Source organism: Panthera tigris, chromosome A1 (assembly GCF_018350195.1).
Source record: "Panthera tigris isolate Pti1 chromosome A1, P.tigris_Pti1_mat1.1, whole genome shotgun sequence".
Lineage (NCBI taxonomy): Eukaryota > Metazoa > Chordata > Mammalia > Carnivora > Felidae > Panthera > Panthera tigris.
This window is the reverse complement of record NC_056660.1, coordinates 94,830,312-94,850,606: the sequence shown is the minus strand read 5'-3', so window position 1 is coordinate 94,850,606 and position 20,295 is coordinate 94,830,312. Positions and strand designations below refer to the sequence as shown.

The following is a 20,295-nucleotide window of genomic DNA, read 5'->3' as shown; positions in this document are numbered from 1 at the left end:
TCCATTCTTCTTTTTTCCCTAAGAGCGTGGTTAGCTTGAGACAAATCTGTTAAAAACTTGGGTGAAAACCCTGGGGCCTACAGAGAAAACTTGGCTTGTCATTGAACATTCCAATTGTCCTGGGGTGGAAGGCTCTGACATCATTGGAATCATAATGCTTTTTTGTTCTTTTATTCTTTGGACTTACGTCTTTTATACTTTTCAAAGGACTTTCATATCCTTTATGTCATCTCACACTGACGACATCCCTGCAGGGTGGAAGGACAGGTATTATTATAATAACTCAGCCACTCTTCCAACAACAGTCATCATTCATGACTGAGGCCCCAGAGCCCACAGCAGGAAAAGCAACTGAATCACTTTATGGCCTCCCAATCCCCACCCAGGAAGGTCCTCTGAGGCCGACTGTGTGACCAGGCTTTGCAAGTGGCCGAAGGAAAGAGTCCCGATCAAAGGGCAGCCTGCCTGATGGTCAGATGCCAACAGCTCTGCCTGGTAGGAGCTGGGTGGGTTGGGGAGAGAGATGCTCTCCTGTACGATGACTTTTCTTCTTTTGAGTCTATTAGAGCACGTGAGTTAGAGGCATGGGGTGGGGGTGGGGGGCTCGCCAGAGTGTTTGCTGCCTTCCTTCAGTCTGGGAGATAGAATGCAATGGGACAGGATGAGAAAGAACATTCCCTGTTTTTTCGTTTAGAGTTCCTTCTTTGGTAAAGCAGCAAGAAAGCAAAACTCTCTAGATTTCGAGGAAAGATGCATAATGTTCTTTTCTTTTGTCCTTTCCCAGCCGGTGACGAACATGCTTCTGTAGAGCAAATGGCTGGACTATTTCATGGCCCCAGTGAGTCATTTTATGTTCTTCAGGAACTTCTGTGTTCACAGCATGAATTTAAAAACAATGCGCAGGGGATGCCTGGGCGGCTCAGCCGATTGAGAGTCTGACCCTTGATTTCGGCTCAGGTCACGATCCCAGGGTCGTGGGATGGGTCCCCACGTTGGGCTCTGTACTCAACGTGGAGTCCGCTCCAGATTCCCTTTCTTCCCCTCTGTCCCTCTCCCCCGCTTGTGTGCGTGCGCTCTCTCTCTCTCAAAATAAAATAAAATAAACCATAAATAAATAAGTTAATTAATTACAAAAATAAAAATGTGTAAAGTTATCAACCTAGTACCTGCTACACAGTAACAGCTCAGTAAGTGTCATCTATTGCTATGATATGCATAATTATATATATACATATGTACCTGTGAGTGTGTGTATGTGTGTGTATATATATACATATACATACATATATATATATATATGTATATATATATAAAATTTACTCTCTGCAACAGAGTAAAGGTTGGTATGTCTCTTGAAGCGGCGGGAGGTGCCACATAGTACTTCCGTGCCTAGGCGTGTCTAGATGAGGCTCATAATTTGAAATTGGCAAAACCAGCGTCCTACCTGTCCAGGAACTGGGGTAAGCCCAGCCCGCATGGAGAGGCCATTGGGTGTAAGATTACCACCAACTCTGCTGGACCCACTAACGCAGGGGGAGCACACCTACAAGCAGACACCATTACTTGGCACTAACACGTGAAACCGTTCATTAGGGGCAGGGAAGCAGTGTGACCGACTCGAACAGGCCTATTCACATTTGTTGGATCATCCCCCACACAATTCCAAAGGCAAGAGCCCGCAGCCATTTTTAAATGTATCCATTTCACAGCCAAGCGAAAATGTTTCTGTACCAAGAATAATCTTACATTAAATTTCTCTTTTTTTTTTTTTTCCAGCAGCCTAAATTTAACCAGGGGGAATTCTTTTTTTAGACGCTATTCTACTCAACCTTTAAAAATGAAGGATCCGAATTTAATGTGAAATCTGCATTTCATCAAAGATGGGACACCGCGTCCTTGGCTTAATTATTCTTTGGAAATCGAACATCTTTACTACTGCATGCTTAACAGGTAGAAGGAAAAACAAACTGCAGACGATGTGATTCAGGCCTGAGGGACTGGAGGCACTGATTCCATCTACACTGATATCGCATGGGGAACCCCCTTTGCATTGATAATACTCACATGCTGAACTAGCACGCGGTATAATAGTCAGTGATAATGTCGCTCGATGTCTACCCTTAGAAAGAGAATTTAGAGCATGAATCAGTAGAATAATAATACTCCCCAATTACATGACACTTTGCTTTATAATCCCCCCCCCCCCATAATATGGATCTCTCCATTTTATTCTTTTATTAGCCCCTGGAGGGGAGAGTCACCAGGGCTCAGGGAAGAGAGATTACTGTAGGTGGTGAAGTCAAGATTTGCATCTTACCCTTCTAGAGCACTTCTCTTGCCGTGGTGCAGCTTCCTAATGAACACTGAGAGTTTTGTGAATGGGGGGGGGAAGGAAGTGTAGTAACTGTACCTCAGGAAACAGCTTCGTGAAAAAACAGAGGAAGAACTGAGGGATGAAAGTCAAACTCAGCCGGAGCCTTGATTATGCTTTTGAGGCCTCAGGGTGACCTGGGACAAGTGCCTTAAATATCCACTGCCTCTGGTTTTCATCTCACAGGAGGGAATGTTAATTCTAGTTCTTTCCACCTCATCAAGTTTTTAAGTAAAGAAGGAGCTAATGAATATGAAACTGTTTTAAAAGGTATTAACTCTTTTCAAAATGTAGGCACTGGGAGATGATTTTTGAAATAAAGTATATTGCTAGTTAACAGAAGCACTTGGATCAAATGAATGTACTCAAGGCCTAGGAGGTCCAGTCTACTCCTGGCCATTTAGATGCCTCCAGAAACCAGTGATGGAGTGGGCACCCGGTCTCTGTGCCGTTTCACTTGCATTTCCCTTTTGATGCTAAAAGGTAGAGATTTACCTTGGGAAACTCCTCCCTCTGGATCCAGACAAGAAGGGAGCTTCATCAAGGAATCCACCCTCCCTGGGCACGGGCACCCTGAACAGAAATCGGAGATTGAGCAGAAGGTTATGGTACCTAAGAAGGGTTGGTGCCCATCAGCCTGCAGTGGAGGCTCAGAAGAGGCCTCCCTGCCTCCAGCCTTCCGACAGTTCCTTACTCCTCTGCCTGCCCTGCCTGGTTTCTCAGCCTTCCTTTTGATTCTGGAAATTCTCCCACACCCTTGTAGGAAATCCCATCCATGCCCTCTTAGGGGTTGTTTTACACCACTGAGTCTAAGAGGGGCTTGCCAGGTCACCATAGTTATCAGAACAGAAGATTTCTTGAAAGAGGGACTATTAGAACCCCGTCAATGTTTAGACACGAACAACCTGTTCTTTGAGTTGGCCAGGGTTAGTCCCAGCAACTTGCAAAGAAAACACCCTAATGGTGAAAGCTGCAACACTAACAGATCATTGCAGCCAGAGGAAGGAGGACAGAAGAGTGACGATCAAGAAAATCAAACCATTTGGTCACCTAGGAATCTACTGTGGAACAAAAGGCAGGCAAGTCAGGTAAAAGAGCCGCTAATAAGTCTTCAACCACCATTCTTGAAAAAGTCTCCTTTTTTCTTCCTTTGCTAAGTCCATAAAAGTTTAAAAGATCAAAATAAAAATATTACGGTTATGACAAAAATTAGTTTCAAACTAAATTACACTATATGTGTGTGTGTGTGTGTGTGTTCTAAAAAATTTTTTCTGTGGCCATGTAAAGAGTACTGTTTAGTGCTATTAGTTTTATAAGAAATGTACTAGTAACTCTGCTAAGGAAGTTGTCAACTTTTTGGTTTTTTTAACTTTTTTAAAAATATTTATTTTTGGCAGAGAGAGAGAGACACAGAGCATCAGCGGGGGAGGGGCAGAGAGAGAGGGAGACACAGAATCCAAAGCAGGCTCCAGGCTCTGAGCTGCCAGCACAGAGCCCGACACAGGGCTCGAACTCACAGACTGCGAGATCATGACCTGAGCCGAAGTCGGACGCTCAACCAACCGAGCCACCCAGGCACCCCAGTTGTCAACTTTTTGTATGAAAGTTAACTCTCAGGGTGCGTGGGTGGCTCAGTTGGTTAAGCGTCCGACTTCAGCTCAGGTCATGATCTCATGGGTCCTGAGTTCGAGCCCTGCATCGGACAGCTCAGGGCCTGGAGACTGCTTTGGATTCTGTGTCTCCCTCTCTCTGCCCCTTGCTCCACTTGCTCTCTGTCTCTCTCTCAAAAATACAATATTAAAAAAGGAAGGAAGGAAGGAAGGAAGGAAGGAAGGAAGGAAGGAAGGAAGGAAGGAAGGAAGGAAGGAGGGAAGGAAGGAAGGAAGTTAACTCTCTTCAAGACTCGGTTCTGCTAAAGTGTATTTAATGGTATGGGGTCATCACGGAATGAAATAGCAAGGAAGAACCGCTTTCCAAAACCTTCGAAATGTCCTAAAATCAGATAAATAAATATCTAGAGATACTTCCACAAGACTGTTCAACAGCCAGAACATCAAACGTGAAAGGGAAATTCAACAGGTTCCCCGCACAATAAAATCACCACCCTCATTTAGTATCACACTGTCTTCACACCTAAACATTGACATATTCCCTCTTTCAAGAAATCTTCTGTTCTGATAACTACTGCAACCTGGCAAGCCCCTCTTAGACTCAGTGGTGTAAAACAATCATTTTCTAATGTTCCCAAATTCCATGGGTCGGGAATGTGTAGCGAGGACGGCTTGACTCTGCTCCGGGATATCTGATGCCCAAGCTGGGAAGCCATGGTCATGGGGGCGAGAATCGTGTGAAGGTGCCTTCCCTCACATGTCCACCGAGAATGCTGGCTGTCAGCCAGGACCTCAGCTGGGAATGTCAACCAGAGCATACATGAGTAGGCTTTCCATGTGGCCTGGGCTTTCTCGCAGCCTCAGGGCAACTGGACTTCTCACGTGTTGGCTCAGGACTTTTTCCATGATATCCCAGCCAACAGGGTGGGAACTCAATCTCATTTTCTGGGCTAGCCTCCAAAGTTACAGGGCGCCATTTCTGCTGGGCCCAAATGAGTGACAAGCCCATTTAAGAGAAGAACACACCAACTTCCACTCTGAATGGGAAGAGTAACAAAGTCTCCTGATAAAAGACCAGGTGGGATGGGAGAGATTGTGTGGCCACCCTTGGAAGATACAATCTGTCACATCATCAGGGATCTCTTCTTTCCAGCTAGAAATAAGCTCTCCTTCTGTAAATTCTCACAACGCTCTATTTTCGAACTGAGGCTTACAGATTTCCATCTTACACTGTAATTACCATGGAACATGGGCCATCTTCACCATTCGATGAGCTCCTAGGGTTTTCTTTCCTTTTTTTGGATCTTCACGGTACCTTACAGAGCTCCTGGCACTTAGGAAATGCTCAATAAGGTTTACTGAAGAAATGTGGGGTTTTTTTTAACCAGTTTCAGATGGGACTACAGCTGACCCTTGAACAGCACAGCCAAGCCCTGGCCCGATGCAGGTGAAAATTCACATAGAAATCCTGACTCCCCCAAAACTTTACTAATAGCTTTCAACTGACCAAAAGCCTTATAGATAACATAAAGCGTGGATCAATACATATCTTGCATGTGATATGTATTATATACTGAGATCTTAACAATAATTCCCAATTTTTGTGTTACTTTTTAGGGTATTTCTAGGCTATGTGCTTCACCTGGGAGTTTTTTCAAATTGTGGCAAAATCTCCCCCAAATTTCCCAATATATTTATTGAAAAACACCCGCGTGTAAGTGGACTCACACTGTGAGTTCAAGGGCCAACTGTATTAGCTACCTAGGAGACACTCACAAGTGCTTTTGGAAAGAAGGGAGGGATGAAGGAAGGGAGAGCGGGAGGGAGGGAAAGGAGTGGGGGGAGGGGAAGACGATGCAAGGCAAACAGGCAGGCATAACTGTTTGAAGTTAATCGTTCATTTTAGAAACATTTACATTGCTGCATTTAAATTTTTCTCCGGAGGAGAAAAGATCCAGTTCTCCACCTTTCATGTACACAGCTAAAGATCCCTAGGGAAAAACACACAATCACGCTGACAGGTGTCATTTCAAACCCAGGACCGTGAACATCAAGGAGGCACTTGTGTCGTGCTTCCTTAACCCATTCGTGTCCCTCCCTTCCCTCACAGGTGTCTATTTCATACCTTCTCCTCTCGTCTCAACCTTCAACATCTTCTCCAACATCTTTGTTTTCGGTCAATGACCTCCTTCCTTCTGTGAACAACAAAACGATGCAAAGGGAGAGCTGCAGAGACCCCTCCCCTCTCATCGTCCAGCCGGGCCTCCATGCAGAGGCCCTCTGTCTTCCCACCACTGCCATACATGGGCCATCTATGCCCCATTCCAAAGCCAGTCCCGCTGCTCTAATGCTGGACTCTAGTCCCACCTACCATGATGCTCCCAGAAGTCCCACCCCCGTCCCCCTGCACCAACAATGTCAGTAGTTGTGTCAATATGCTGGTATTTCTCCCTTCTTAAAAAGATATCTCTCTTCACCATGATTCACCAACGGCCCATTTGTTTTCTGTCCTTAATAAAAAAAGAAAAAAGTAGTTGAAAGTTGTTTATACTTATTGTTTTATCTACATCTTCTCAAAGTGTCTCTTAAGTTCACCCCAATCAGGTTTTCACCCCTACCACAAAATGTTCTTGTCAAGGTCACCCTTGGACCATCTCAGGACCAAATCCAATTTCCAATCCCCAGTCCCCATATTGCTTGACCCATCGGCAGCATCCAATGCATATCTGTAATTGACTTGGTTTCCAAAACACTGTATTTCCCCCTACCCCCAACTACCTCCCCCACTCTCCTTCTGTATCTCCTTTCTTGGTTCCTTCTCCTCTTCTTCTTTGCATTTAATGTTTGGAGCTCGAAGCTTAGACCTTGAATTCTTCTCCATCTCCCCTCGTTACCTTGTCCAGTTTCTAGTTGCAAAGCTTTAAATTACCATCTCTACATGGGAAAGAGCTCCCAGAGTTTATCTCCCCCCACAACTCTCGTCCAAACTCCAGACTCAACATCTCTGCTTTAGATGTCTAGGAGGTAGCTTGTACTTAACATGCCCAGTAGTGCTCGTGTAGTCTCTCCCACCTCAGTTGATGGTAAACTCCAATCTTGAAAATGCTTACACCAAAAACACAGCAGTCATTCTTGCCTTCTCTTACATTTTATATCCATTATATCGGGAAGTCCTGTATCCAGACTGTGACCACTTCTCTCCACTGTTTCAAGCTACTACCATCCCTTGGCTATTAGAATTGCCTCCTAACTGGTCTCCTCCCCGCCCCCTCCCCCCCAGCTCCTGCCTCCCTACTGTCTGTTAGCAACAGTGCAACCAACATGGTTAGTTAAAATACCAGTCATATCCCGTCTCTCCTCTGGTTAAAGCCCTGCAACACCTCCCCATTTCAATCAGAGGGAAAGCTAGAGTCTAAACAATGACCAACAAGCCACTACATGGTTACTTCTCTGACTTCACCTTTTATTGTTCCCCACCTCCTCCACTGGCCTTGTTCTTTACTTTGAATGTTCCAGGCATGATCCCACATTAAGGTCTTTGCCTTGGCTCGTCCCTCTTTGTGGACTGCTCTTCTTTCGAATATGTGAATGGCTTATTCCCTTATTGCCTACAAATCTTTATTCAAATGCCATCTTTTTTGTGAGTCTACCCTGAACACTCATTTCAACCTTCAGTGACTTGCCCCTGGGCATTCCCAATCTCTCTTACCCTGCTCTGTTTCTTTGGTATCATTTATCATTGTCTAACAGACTATTTAATTTCCCCATTTATTATTTATCATGTCTACTGTTTGTTCTGTATCACTCCCTGCTAGAACATAAGCCTCAGAAGAGCAGAGCCTTTTGTCTGTTTTGTTCACGGACGTGTCGTGAGCCCCTAGAGTACTGCCTGGCACATAGTAGGTGCTCAATGAATAATTTTTGAAAGAATAGTGTGAAGACAAAAATCTGTGCAGAAATGGAGTAGAAGAGGGGCACCTGGGTGGCTCAGTCACCCAGAGTGTCTGACTCTTGATTTGGGCTCAGGTCATGATCCCAGGGTCATGGGATTGAGCCCTGCATCAGGTTCTGCACTCTCTCTCTCTCTCTCTTTCTCTCTCCCTCTCCCCCCTCCCTTCCTCCCTCTCTCAAAAAAAAAAAAAAAAAAAAAAAAGAAAAGAAAAGAAAAGAAAAGAAAAGAAAAGAAAAGAAAAAGAGAGTAGAAGAGAACTTACATGGTGTGATTTTAGGGACATTGTGGCATTTCTTTTGTCCCAAAGTAGCTTGCCCAACACAATACCAAGGCGTGACCACCCTTCCTTCTCTGGCTTACAAGTGCCACCTTTAGACTCAGTCATTATTAGTCCATAATAGTGCAGTCAATAGCTAAAACACACACTCATTCTGATGTGTTGGTAGGAGCTCATAGCAAAGTTGGGTTGGGATTGGCAAAGAGGTGAGGGAGACAAGAGACAGGGTGTTAAAGTCAAAGGGCATTGGACTGCAGTGTTTGGCCGGCTCAGTCCAGAGAGCACACGACTCTTAATCTCAGGGTTGTTAAGTCTCATGCCCACATCAGGTGTAGAGATTACTTAAAAATAAAATCTAATAAAAAAGGGGGGGGTACTGGACTTCGGAAGAGTTCTATAATCTCCTTTCCTCACCTGAAAAACTGAAGAGGTGGATTGTGATCACTGTGTTTCCTCCATGCAGTGAAGTACAATAAAAAGCCATCTTATTGGAAGTCAGACAGCTAGACTCAAATTCTAGCTTTCTCACTCAGAAGCCTGAGAACACCACCTAACTTCCCTGTCTGCCCTGACCAATAAGCAACATGAAGGCTCCCAGACCATGAAAGACAATGCCCGGGGTGTGTCCTCAGAAACAGAAGTTAAAGGATTTCAGAGGCATTGAAAGATAAACATGGCTGCCTCCATCATTAAGCCTTGCTCTGTAGTCTACATACGGCCAAGACAAACATAGTCTCCCCGATCTTTAAAACATCGTAGCGTTACAAAGAGGACATGTGACATGGAAAGGGATGCTCTTACCTTGTCATCCATTTATTAACTGTGACTATGATGAAAACCTAGAGGGAAACATGTCCTTACAGTAGACCCTGGGGCCCAGGACTATAACTTTAAGTCAAAAGAGACTCAGAGGCGGTACTGTAAAACCCAGCCAGGCCAATCCCCTGGGGTCCTTTTAAGGAACACAGGCATCAGAACCATGTGTCCGCGGCCCTACGGCACAAGTCAAAACAAGTCAGCTCAACAAGACTTTCATTTAGAGCTAATTCACCCTCTCCTGTAAATAAGGTCTAAGGTAGTCATGAACTGGCTAATGTAGCTTGTTCATATTCTTCCAAAATTTTTCATGGACTAGATCACTTTCAGAGTAGCTACAGTCAAATGGTACCCAACAAACGTCCCCTCTCATGCTCTTCCCCACCCTCCCTTCCTGCCTCCCTCCGTGCCTCCAAGAATGGCATGGAAACCATCACGGCATTATGTGTAGAATCAAGAAACTAAGGCGGTGTTAACAAAAAGAAGCCAGACGCCACAAACTGCATCCTGTATGATTGCCATTTATATGAAGTTCAAAAGTCAGCGAAACTAATGTAGGAGGTGAGAGGTCAAGGTCATAGCTCAGTTAGTGGTGGCTGCTATTATAAGCACCTGCTAGGGAGTTTCTAGAGTGCTGGTAATGTTCTCCCTCTTCATCTGGGCGATAGTCACATTATAATATACTTTTCCATAGGTTCATTCTACTTCATGTAAAAAACAAACTGGGAAGTGTTTTTGAGGGAAACAGCCTCCTTCATATTATCAGCGAGCCCACAGTTCAATCACACTACAGTGAATATGGTGTCTGTTCTGTTCCAAAATTAAGTATATGGCAAAAAAAAAAAAAAAAAGTCACAAAAATTAGTAAAAAATCTATCATACCATCACATATTTGAAAATCAGCATGGGGGCACCTGGGTAGGTCAGGTGGCTGAGCGTCCGACTTCGGCTCAAGTCATGATCTCATGGGTCATGACTTGGAGCCCCACATCAGGCTCGCTGCTGTCAGTACATAGCTCGCTTTGGGTCCTCTGTCCCCTTTTCTCTGCCCCTCCCCTGCTTATGCTCTCTCTCTCAAAAAAATCAATAAAACATTTAAATAAAATAATGTAAAGCAAAAAATAAAAAAAATCAGCTTGGAGGTCTATAATATTTTAGTATCAAATTATTCATGTCTCAAATAGAAAATCTCCAATGTTCACATTTATTTTTAAATTTTGTTTTTTTGTTTTAGAGACAGCATGAGCAGGGAAAAGGGGCAGAGGGAGAGAGAGACTTAAGCAGACTCCACACCCAGGGTGGAGGCTGACATGTGGCTCAATCCCACAACTCTGATCATGACCTGAGCCAAAATCAAGAGCAGGACATTCAACCGACTGAGCCACCCAGATGCCCCACAAATGTTCACATTAAGGTGGCAGCTACTGCCTACTGAAATACTGACTATATGCAATGCAGGCATTCAATCAGCGTTTGAAAGTTTTGGCAAAGCCAAAGCACGGCCTGAGAACAAAGGAGAAATTGGATTCTAATAGATGTTCTGAGATGTGTTGCTGAGAAAATCCCATACTATAATACTTGAACAAAAACTGTGGTATGGAGGGGTACCTGGATGACTCAGTAGGTTAAGTGTCCCACTCTTGACTTCGGCTCAGGTCATGATCTCATGGTTCCTGGGGTTGGAGCCCCATGACAGCATGGAGCCTCCCTGGGATTCTGCCTCCCTCTCTCTCTCTCTCTCTCTCTCTCTCTGCCCCTCCCCTGCTTTCTCTCTCTCTTTCTCTCTCTCTCTCTCTCACAAAATAAATAAAATGAAGATTTTAAAAAATTGTGATATGGAAACTCTCCTCCCTGCCCAGATTCTGAACCAGTGAGTATGGAGAAATGCCTCTGGTGGAAGAGAAGAGAGCTTCTCCAGGAGAAAGAAGGAAGGAAGGAGAAACTCACCAAACAGGTAATTTCACAGCATCTTCTATTCCCCCGGGGAAGGAATGAGCCAAGGCCAAGATGGCAGCACTGATGCTCTTCTAGTCTCGTGGAAGGAAGCATAGTGGGGTCCAAACTCCCTCAGTTACAGATACCAAGATTTGATTAGTAAGTTAAAAGGTGCCTTTCAATGAGGTGGCTGTTGCTAAAAGGACATTCCACAGATCCAGTCTTCCACAGAGGTGGGTGCCGGCCCCAGTGCTGCTTTTTCCTATCTTTCCCCGAATGTTTTAAGGGGACCATCCTGGGGGGGCACCTGGGTGTCTCAGTCGGTGAAGCGTCCAACTCTTGATTTCAGCTCAGGTCATGATCTCAGGGTTCTTGGGTTTGAGCCCCACGCCGGGCTCTGCACTAACAGTGTGGAGCCTGCTTGGGATTCTCTCTCTCCCTCTCTCTGCCCCTCCCCCGCTCCCTCTCTTGTGCTCACTCTCTCTCTCAAAATAAATAAAATTTAAAAAAAAAAAAGAAAAAGGGAACCATCCTGGAGTGCATGAGGGGTGCCCTTGTGGAATCTGGAGAGACGAACTCTGTGCTGGGCAGAGCTGGGTGACAGGTTTATGACAGCAGGAACTCGGGGGCCAGAACAAAGGAGAGGCAGTGTGATAAGGAGCCAGACTTGCCTGGGCTCAGGGACCTGCCTGCTCAAGTACCTGGAGCTCCACCAGCCCAGGCAGGGAGCGTAAACTCTGTGTGTCTCAGGCTCCTCACCAGCAAAACAGGATAAACACAACCATCTCATGGGTTTATCATCAAGTTTAAATGACCGTATGTACATAAAGCACTTAAAACACCTGGCATACAGAAAATGTTATACGATTTTGGCTGTTATTCATATCATTGCACTAAATAATAATGTAATATAAAAGGCAGGACACATTTGGAAGCCTGGAAATGTACATGCTTTGGTTGTTTTGATTTGCTTTTCTAACCAATCAAGGGAGAAAGTTAATAGGGATGCCCAGATGTATTAGTTGAACCATGTAAAACAGGTGATTTGGGGCCAATTGTGTTGTTGTTGTTGTTGTTGTTGTTGTTGTTGTTGTTTGCCTATGCAACAGCACTTTCATGTGATTTGAACTATTATCAAGAGGTGGGATATGAATGTGGGGTTTTTTCCTGTTTTTTGAACTGTCTGGGCCCCTCTTGAACCTAAGGCCAAGAAGTGCTTATGGATTTGCAGTCCCAGGGCTCAGCCATTAAGCATCCTCTACCCTCAGATGCCGCTGGCAAAGGTGTGCAGCCGGCCACAGCCACACTGGGAGACCCTTTCTTCTCGCCTGAGCTTTTAGGTGGGCAGGGAGGCGGAGAGGGCCCGAAGGCATCCATGGTTTTACCCCAACTATTTCACGGGGCTCTTCAAGTCTGTACGCTCTTCAGACTGAAAAAAAAAAAAAGTGACATGACCTCCTACTACAAGTCCCAACCCGCGGCTGAGGATGCCAGCCTGGTCTTCCTACAGTGTATGGACCCAGCCTGTTTCACAGTGCACAGTTATTTTTTCACTTGATCCATGAAGGTATAAAATAAATACGAAATCTTCCTTGCCTATCCTCAATAACTGACCCCTTTCCCTAAAATAAATACTCTTAAAGGTTTTTTTTTTTAGGTATTTAGCCTAAAGAAGTTATGTTTTTACCTGTATTTAGGGTTCTGCTTTTTTTTTTTTAAGTTTATTTATTTATTTTGAGAGCGAGACAGAGAAAGAGAGAGAGAGAGAGAGCTAGGAGGGGAGGGGCAGAGATAGAGGGAGAGACAGAATCCCAAGCAGGCTCTGTGCTGTCAGCACAAAACCCAACGCTAGGTTCGAACTCACAAACTGTGAAATCATGACCTGAGCTGAGATCAAGAAATCAGATGCTTACCCGACTGAGCCACCCAGGTGCCCCAATATTTCTTTTTTAAAAAAATCTACCCAAATAATGGGATCTTCCATGCATGCTGCTTTTTCTTTCTTTCTTTCTTTCTTTCTTTCTTTCTTTCTTTCTTTCTTTCTTTCTTTCTTTCTTTCTTTCTTTCTTTCTTTCTTTCTTTCTTTCTTTCTTTCTTTCTTTCTTTCTTTCTTTCTTTCTTTCTTTCTTTCTTCCTTCCTTCCTTCCTTCCTTCCTTCCTTCCTTCCTTCCTTCCTTCCTTCCTTCCTTCCTTCCTTCCTTTCCTCTCTGTCTCTGTCTCTCTCTCTGTGTCTCTTTCTTTCTTTCCTTAACAACCTACTTAGAAATCTATTCACTACGTACATATAGGAGACCATCCTGGAGTCCACGAGGAGCCCCCAAGGAGTCCTAAAGGTCTGTTGGGGCAATGGTCAGTCATGTTGTAACACTACTAACAGTCCTATCATAAAGTAGCTAGAAGGCTCAGAGGCTAGAGAAGTCTACCTGTGGAAAATTCTATTGCATAGATGTTGCCCCCAATTTTTAAAAACAGGTTTTTTTCCCCATGACCTTCCATGTTCCTCCCAGTTTTTTGCTATTTAAAATGTTGATACGCTATTATCTTTGGCTCAGAGATGCACTATTTTTCGGACAACCTGCTCCCCTGCAGGACACTCCAGTTATTAGGAAATGTGTCCTTGATTTGATATAATATCCAACACTTTTTGAGTTCAAAGTATTGGTCATCAATTATAACTTTAGAGTCAGAGAGACAAAGAAGCATGTGGAATAATGCACTCTCAAGTTTATAAGTCATTGCCAGTTAAGTATTGCACATGTATCCCTGGCAGGCTTGACAGATTTAACAAATAAAAATACAGGACACCCTGATGGATTTAAATCTCAGATAAGTAATGAATAACGTTTTTGGCATGAGTTTGTCCCATGCAATATCTGGGGCATAATTATACTTAATAAATATTAATTGTTTATCTTAAATGCAAATATAACTGATGCCCTGTATTTACCCGGTAAGTATGCACCCTTGGGTTTCTTCTTTCAGCTACAAAGGTCCAGTTCCTGTGACCATTTTCCATACAATTTTATTCCCAGGTCCTCTAGCATTGGGACATCTATTTGTTAAAATTTTTAAGAACTGGGATATATTTTAAAATTGGGACATCTAAATTAAAAAAAAAATTGTTTATTTTTTCAAGTTTATTTATTTATTTTGAGAGCAAGAGAGAGAAAGCATGAGCAGGGGAGGGGCAGAGAGAGGAAGAGAGAAAGAATCCCAAGCAGGCTCCATACCATCACCACAGAGACTGAGGTGGGGCTTGAACCCAAGAACCATGAGATCATGATCTGAGCCAAAACCAAGAGTCAGACACTTAACCTACCGAGCCACCCGGGTGCCCCGCAGCGTGCACTTTCCTTAATGCAAACCCTAGACTTTCATAATGTCACTCACCCTTGAAGTTTCTTCTCTCTATATATATTTTTTGTAACTTTGCCAAATTGTTGGATTATCTTTGAGGCTTTTATAGGAGCCAAAGCAAGCAGGTTTCCATAAAACAGATACTATTACCGCTGCTCAATTATTCATTCACCCGATCGTGTGAGCTGGGGCGTGGGCAATGGATCCATTTGTTTTGACACTTCGACTACCATTTTGGATGGGCCGCGCTGGTTGTTGATGACAGTAAACAGAAACGGTTCAGAGTAGGTAGATTGGGCTCCCAATTTTAAGCCACGAAGGCAGGGGATTAAGAGAGGGAAGAATGGGGAGCAAAGGGGAAGGCAGAAGTCATAAAGGAAAGTGGAAAGAAAAGGCACGGGAGAGGACTCATTACTCTTATCCCTGCTCCTGAGTCCCTAACCCAGGTCATTTCTTCCTTTCTTTTTTGTTTTCTAATGTTTTATTTTTTGAGAGATCGTGCATATGAGCTAGCACAGGGGAGAGGCAGAGAGAGAGAGAGAGAGAGAGAGACAGCAGATCTGAGGCAGGCTCTGCGCTGTCAGTGCAGAGCCCAACGTGGGGACTCAAACTCACTGTGATATCACAACCTAAGCCAATGTCCAATGCTTAACCAACTGAGCCACCCAGGTGCCCCTAACCCAGGTCATCTCTATCAGGGAATCATTTTCCTAAATAGCCCTGATAAAATAGAATTCTAGTAACTGCAACTTCTTCTCCACTCAACAATGCCTCCTGAAGATAATTCCACGTCAACACTCACAGACCCACCTCACTGTTTTCACTACTGCATACAGCGTCACTGTATAAATAGACAACAATTTATGTAGACAGCCATCAAGGTGTTTACCTTTATTGCCATTATAAACAATGCCGCGAGACATATCCTGGTTCAGTCATTCTCCTGCACATTCAATGGGTTTTCGTAAGTGTAACTTCTGAAAAGTAGAATTTCCAGGCCAAAGAAAATGAACTTTAATTTAAATAGATACTGCCAATTTGGAAAAGGTCTGGAAGGTAATGGTCTGTCTTCCGGGGAGGGGACTGGTGTGACAGCCAAAAGGAATTTTAGCCTTATCTGGAATGTTTGAATTATTTTTTCAAGAACGAGAATGAATTCACTTATTAATTATGTAATGAGAAATAATTTTTAGAAAAGAGATTTTAGACACAGAATACATCAATGGCTTAAATAACCTGGAGAATGAAAGAGATCCAATCAACCTGCCTGAACTCTAAGGGCCCAGGTGATAACAGAGGTGATAACAGCTGTCCTACTGAAAGGAGCTCAGGCTTGCTAGATGCTTCTCCCCCGCCCCACATCACACACCATATACACAACACACACCATGCCCGCATCATACATGCCCCCCACATCACATACCACATACATCACACACACACACATACACACACACACATACACACACACCCACACTACACGTATACCACAGACCAACCCCCATGCCTCCACACATACCACACATCACACATCCTACCCACACGAACATACACCACACATACACCCCACAAACATACCACACAAACACACTGTCTGAAAGGTATCCTTGCGTGAGTCAAACCTGGTACAAGTTGTGCTCGACGGAATTTGGGTTTCTGAAGGAGAAACCAGTGAGTAGCTTTCCCTGAGGAATGAAACGGGATTAAATCCCGTGAATTTAAACACAGAATTAACGTAGAGGCCAAAATATCTTTATCAAGCTGATTCTGTAGGTTTAAGGATATGGTTTCCAACTGAGAGTGGGTGCTTGTACTAACACGGAATTTAGAACCGTAGAACAGGCCAGACACCCCTACCAGTCAGGCCTCCCCTGGGTCCCTGCTCCCATCAGTGAGGGTCCCAGCAGGATTCAGAAGACACTCTCAAATTAGGATAATTCAGGGAGAGTGCGTCAAAAGTATGGCGGGCGAAAGTGCTCTGAGGTGAAGTTGGTGCCGTCGGGAAAAAGCTCTGAGACAGAGATCAGCAGGCAGGAAGTCCACTGGGAAGCATTCGCAAGCCCCACATGTGCGAGGGAGTAACAGAGGCGGAAGAAGCAGAGGGAGGGGTTGAAAGTCCGGGACGTGGCAATTGAAGTCCTCAATTGATCCAAGGACTGGGATGAGCCTTCCCAGATGTCCTGCTCAGTGCAAGGGAGATGGGCCATTACGCTGACCCCATGCTGGACGGGGGCTGCCTCTTGGGAGCGGGCTGTGACCTGAGGGGAGAGTGACCTTGGCTCTCTTTAGCGGAAGGCAGCTCCCGGAGAGGGCCTCGGCTGAGAGGCCCGGGTCACCGAGTCACGAATGTTCTCTGAAGCTGCGGGGATGGTCTCCTCTGTCCAAAAGGGGGATCTGGCAGCTCAGCCCTGGGCCACGTGGATCCACGTTCTTCAAAGGTAAGATCTGGGAACAGCTGCCCCTGGATTCTGGCTGGCCTGTTTTTCTGGGTAAATTTCCTCTTAAGGAAGGCTAGTAACATGAAACACGGCTGTTGTTGGGGCAGCTTGTCTCAAGGTCACCGATACACATCATCTCTCCACTCTGCGATTGCTTTAGATGCGTCTCGCTCTCAGCTAGCACCGTTGTGGGTCTAAGGGGTTGACCTGGTGGGCTCACCCTGACCTTCATCAATGACATGCTCTGAGCCCGTAGTCACCATGCCCTTCTCAGGCTGTGGCCACTGCCTTTATCTATTTATTGTTAAAAATGAGTTAAGGGAGGGGTGCCTGGGCGGCTCAGTGAGTTAAGCAAAGGACTCTTGACTTCAGCTTGGGTCATGATCTCATGGTTCGTGGGATCAAGCCCCTCGTGGGCTCTGTCGCTGTCTCTTAAAATAAATACACTTTTAAAAGAATGGGTAAGGGAGTTCCAAGAGACACCCCAGGATGTGACAGTAGCCCTACCTCCTCCTGATCATCCCAGTCTATTACCCCTGCTTGGATGGAGATTATTTCCCTTGCTTGGAAGACTCTGGCACAAAGGTCAGTCAGCAGATAGGGCTTAAAGCTTAATGTGACACCTGCTGAGTTTCCTGATGGAAATGTTCTCCTTCTGGAAAGGGAGGTATCTAAACCCAGAAAGCCGTGAAGTGCAGTAACACGAAGCAACACTGCCCTAAGTGGGTCACTGGGAATGATACAAGCAAAGCCACACCTCCTTGGTTTCCAGACTCACACTTGCTACCTACTGGTGACACAGCCCCATATCATGGTGGTTGATGTAGGGTGCATTCAGTGTCCTGAGGATGGGGCCCATCCTCATAGCATATCATCTCTAAGCTGAATCCTCAGTGGCTGTTAAGAAGCTGTTTCACTGAAGCCAGCAACTTCTGAGTGACACAGTAGGTGACCAGGCCAGTGGACCCCACGGTCATGCGCCCACTGCCACACCTCTATGTCTACAATTGAGTCTCTCAGTCCAATGACGTGGGATCCTGTGTCAGTGAATGGAGAGCTCTACAAGCCCTTTGACAGTCATGCTGGCAGATGCCTCCGGGCAGAAAAAGCAATCCTATGTCCGGTGTCCGTGTTAATTCAGTCAACATGACTTGCTGCTCCTTCAAGATGGCAGCAGTTGAATGTAATCACTTACCGACAAGTCTCCACAGAGAATGATGCCAAGTTAGCAGCTCATTATTGGTCTCTATCCCTAGAATGTTGGGCAGATCACCCGTGGTGAGAGGAAACCCATGCTGTTAGAAACCCATGCATAGCTTTCATCCCTTCCACCATGGCACGAAGCCCCTTTTGCCAGTATTGGAGTGTCCAAGGATTGACATCACTGGCCAAGGCATTTTCTCAACTTGGTTGTTTAGTGTCTCCTCCATGGTGAATGGATGCTCTCTGTTGAGCATTCACGTTTAATCGGAAGTTTGCACCATATCATGCTCCCTCCCATAGATGCTTCCATATCCTTCTTCCCCAGACTTCTTTGTCACGTCTCCTCCAATCTTTCTCCCTCTGGATCACCCTCATCAACCAGACAAGCCCTTGATTACTGACCATGAGCCCATATTTATTGTTCCTTTGGCTACTTGTCTCTCAGCACAGAGTGGCTAATCAGATACATCTCCCAAATCCCTGTTGAGAGGATTTCTCTTCACTCTTTCTTTCAAGCAGCCCCTGAACGGAGCTACAGGACAGCAGCTTACTGTCAGCTTACAACAAACACTAAGAGCCAACTCATCTGAAAACTCTCTTTGGCCTTTTACCTCTTTCCTCAGTTGGTCACAGGGGACCTTGTTGGGGGAGGTCATGGAGAGGACATGGCTGCTGGTTGAGCCATGAGCTGGACCCAGGCAACTGAAGGATCCTCACCCCCACCCGCTGCCCATGGAGTGTACGTTCTGCCCATTTATTCTGCCCATTTGTTTTATTGTGTAAAATAATAAAATAGGGAGCCTGGGTGGCTCAGTCGGTTGAGCGTCCAACTCTTGGCTCAGGTCATGATCTCATAGTTCACGAGCTCTGTGTGGAGCCTGCTTGGGATTCTCTCCCTCTCTCGCTCAAATCAATAAACTAAAAAGAAAAGAAAAGAAAAGAAAAGAAAAGAAAAGAAAAGAAAAGAAAAGAAAAGAAAAGAAAAGAAAAGAAAAGAACTGTAAAATAGAAGCCATTTAGTTAATTTTTTGAAAGAGAGGAGTGGAATTCATTCTATTATCTTACAAACATGGCTCTCCCTTCCACCCCATCCCAGGGACACTAACAACAAAATCACCTAATAACAATCAGCAGCCTCACTGCATCAGAGGAAGTGAGATTCTCACCTATTTTGGCTGCCAGTCCTTAGGAGGAAAAGCCTAACAGGACTGGCTGAAATTCACTCGCAGGCAGGGGAGGGCTCTCGTCTGGGAATTACGTAATCCCCCCCGCAGGGCAAACAGCCAGAAGCCAAATCTGGCAACTCACCAGGGCTTGCTGATTTCTTCCCCTGTCTGTTTGGCCCTTTGGCACACTGCTTTTGTTTTGGTTTGGGATGTTGTGAGTGATGTTTTGAGCGGTGTGAGTATTCTCAGGTCTGCCCCTTCCCTTATTGGGGGAGAAGAAGAGAGCTTCCTTTGTTTGTGAAGCTCAGTAATGATCTAGCTCTTTCTACCGCAGAAGGTGTCAGAGAGTTCAGGGGTTCAAATTTTAATCTCGCACCACTGCGGGTCCTTCTGATGAATTTGTGCTTTAATTTTTCATGCAGGTCTCAGCACCAGACATCATATAAATAAATGAATGCATAAATAAAATTCATGAGGCCGGCCCAGGGATTTGAGGCTGGGAAGCCTTGCTGAGTTCCAGGGACGAGTTTTAACATCAGAGCTTTCTCATCTTATTCTTACCTACGCAAAACTCCATAATGAAGGAACAAAGTAGGTCAGCCCCAGCTGTACTGAAGGAGGACAAGGTGAAAGAATTATCAAAGAAATGCAAAAGCCTGGCGTGGCCATCAGGAGTGCACACTTCTGTAGTGTTTTCTGGTTTTTTTTCTTTTAGTGATAATCTGGCCAGCCAAAAACATGCCAGTGGATTGACTTCTCCACTGTCATCAAAGCAGCAGTCATAAATCTGGATTCCTAACAAGGTTTGTGTGGAAAAGAGCAGTGGGTATTCATGACAACTAAAAGCACTGGGAACCTGTGTGATGTTATTCTTGTGTCTTGGGGTTTTGTTTTCCTGTGTAAAATAATAAAACAACTTCAGTTTCCTCTGACCTCCTGAAAGCTGCTTTCTACGCTTCCTGAAAGCGAAATCCAAATCCACTTTTGGCTGGATTCTACGGACTTTTCCTTGGGATTACCTGCATTCAAATAGCTCTACCAGTCTGCAAACTTTTTGTTCTGCAAAGATGTAAACAAAAACAAAAACAAAGGTTTTTGGCAATTTGCCATCCTAAAAAGGAGCTAAAGTCAAATCCCACTTTAAAGAAAAGTGGGATTCAGGGGCGCCTG

At 44.9% G+C, this 20,295-nt stretch overlaps 1 long non-coding RNA gene across 3 annotated transcripts; it reads left to right on the top strand.

The window, feature by feature from the left end:
* The first annotated feature begins 140 nt into the window (after positions 1-140).
* On the top strand, positions 141-20,057 carry LOC122237590. Of its 3 annotated transcripts, XR_006216167.1 has the most exons (5): positions 141-495; positions 785-838; positions 1,777-1,950; positions 10,886-10,980; positions 19,548-20,057. It is a non-coding gene; the product is annotated as an uncharacterized LOC122237590 (long non-coding RNA). The 3 variants fall into 3 exon arrangements; XR_006216168.1 differs by lacking the exons at positions 10,886-10,980; positions 19,548-20,057 and adding an exon at positions 6,092-6,498; XR_006216169.1 differs by lacking the exons at positions 10,886-10,980; positions 19,548-20,057 and having other exon boundaries at positions 1,813-3,554.
* Positions 20,058-20,295: the final 238 nt, after the last annotated feature.